At 25.6% G+C, this 2,500-nt stretch overlaps 1 protein-coding gene across 5 annotated transcripts in view; it reads right to left on the bottom strand.

The window, feature by feature from the left end:
- The window catches only part of LOC135224639 (Fanconi anemia group J protein homolog), a 1,012,503-nt gene that overhangs the window by 207,207 nt on the left and 802,796 nt on the right, over window positions 1-2,500 (bottom strand). The window contains exon 1 of one of the 5 annotated variants that reach the window (XM_064263853.1): window positions 1,910-2,043. The exons of the other annotated variants lie outside the window; for them this stretch is intronic. The gene's annotated coding sequence lies outside the window, so the exon portion shown is untranslated. Of the gene's footprint in view, window positions 1-1,909; window positions 2,044-2,500 lie in introns of those variants that run through there. 5 annotated transcript variants of the gene reach the window in all.

The raw sequence follows: 2,500 nt of genomic DNA, 5'->3' as shown, positions 1-2,500 counted from the left end.
ATAAAACATATTTTGTTATTTCATTCTCCGTTGTTATTTAGACGAAGGTCGTCATATTTTTAACCGTCTGTCTATTTTCTCATCCCAATCAATAAATATAATTTTCTTAAAATCATATTTCTCACTTTTGTTTATTACGATTGAATGATTAGATAATCGCTTACATATTTATATATACTGATATCAATAAAGTTTAGGTAAATTTTATTACTATCAACAAACATTGCACTAAATCGTTTTCGGCCACTTACTTATACTTCTTTAACTTTTGTATTTATGTCAAGTATCATCCGCGCATAATAGGTTTAGTGTGTCATTTTCAACTAATATATATTTATAACAGTATTATAGTAATATCATAGTCATTCTTAATATAACCTACAATGATATCACTTTATATAGCGTTGCTATAAAGTTTCTTTTAATAAGTTCATATATCTAATATTTTTTATATTAGATATATGTTAAATATTATTAATATGTTAAACAAATTAATAATATTTATTAACAGAACATGCAGTCCCTTATCCATTGATGCTGCTATAAGGAACAATTACTGTATTAGAATATATTTGACAAAATATAGTTGAATACAAACATGATAATTAATTTAACCATAAAGGAGAATGGGAAAAATGATGCATACAATATTATCATAAATAACAGATACAATAAAGCCTTCATGAGAATGAAAATAACTTGAATACAAAATTTTATATATGAAAATTAAATAATTTAAACTTGGAATGAAAAGATTTGAAAACAATGACAAAATGTTTGGAGAAAAGGAAATGCCAAACAAGGTAAATATAAAAAGGAAAATACATCTTATATATATATTATACATATATATATATATATATATATATATATATATATATATATATATATATATATATATATGTGTGTGGTGTGTGTGTGTGTGTGTGTGTATGTTTATGTGTGTATATCTACCAGCTATGTTAATTATATAATATATATATATATATATATATATTCTAATATATATATATATATATATATATATATATTTATATATAAACCTATCCTTAAAAATTAAACTATGCAGTTGGAGCAATTAACAAAATGATACAATAAATTTAAATACAATTACAATTAAGGTATAAAATTAAATAATCAACGTAAATGAAAATGAAGTACTTAGCGCAATGAAATAAAGAAAATGAAAGATAATTAGTATTTGATCACGATGTATACGGTTAATAACTAAATCAGTTTCTGAAGTAAATGATGATATGTAATTAAGGTAAACAATAAAATAAAAATGACCAAACGTTATAGTTACGGTAGGCAAGATACATGCATATAATTATATAAAGTATAAATGGGAGGATTTAATACATTTAAATATTTCATTAATGCTGATTGTAATAATTATGAGGAAAGACTGTAATTCTATAATTGTTTGGTGATAATTATGGTAATTAATTAGATCAATTTAATTCAAGAATATGAGAGATTTGTGATTATTTTACAGAAGTAAAATTCACTAAAAATCACAAATGCAACCACTACATTAGCAAAGAATTAACCTATAATGATTTCCTCGACAATTTAGAACATCAATTCATACAAAACTACTCAGACAAATGCTAAAAATAATAAAACACCTTCAGATTTCCTCAATAACAATATTTCTGCACTTCCCAAACAGTAATATCAGCATTCCATTATCATTATCATCATTCGTATTATTATTATCATTAATAATATTACTAAGTATGACGAACTAAAATTCATATCAAATTCATATTAACCTTGAAAAGGAAACTACCACAGAATTGCCTACCCACGTGTGTGAAAATAAAAAAACCAAGCAATTAAAATAAAGCACTTTACTTAACATAATAACCATACCTACGAATACACAAAAGAGAATATTACTTACCCCACTGAGAAGCACTCCGTAGATCGTGTCCTTCATTTTAGCGAGAATAATATTGATAACACTTCGTCTATATTGATCCAGCATCGTGATACCTTTCACCATTCGTCCCCGTTATAAAATTAGGTCAATTGACGACTTACTGATAAGTGAATCGTCAAACCCCGTTTTGAGTAAACAGAGTTTATATGTATAAATATATATATATATATATATATATATATATATATATATATATATATATATATATAAAAGCTCAACTTTGCATTCCGTGACATTAATAATTAGCTATATACGATGAATATTCAGAGATATAACCAAGTGGAAATTATAATAACCAAACATCATTCCGAACGCACACCTGGTTATATCGATCGATTCTCTTAAACCTTGAGACAAAATCTTGCTCTCTCTCTCTCTCTCTCTCTCTCTCTCTCTCTCAAATACACACAAATACACACAAACATACTACAGAACAGTTCATTTGAAACCACTCGACAAAATCTATATATATCCCAAATGACATTATTCATAAACCTAACACCTTTGCCGAACCTATGCTCCAGCGCAAACACTTCCAGGTAATATATAATA

This window comes from Macrobrachium nipponense, chromosome 12, assembly GCF_015104395.2.
Source record: "Macrobrachium nipponense isolate FS-2020 chromosome 12, ASM1510439v2, whole genome shotgun sequence".
In the NCBI taxonomy this organism is placed as follows: Eukaryota; Metazoa; Arthropoda; class Malacostraca; order Decapoda; family Palaemonidae; genus Macrobrachium; species Macrobrachium nipponense.
The sequence above is the reverse complement of the archived record's forward strand: the minus strand, read 5'-3'. Positions and strand labels throughout refer to the sequence as shown.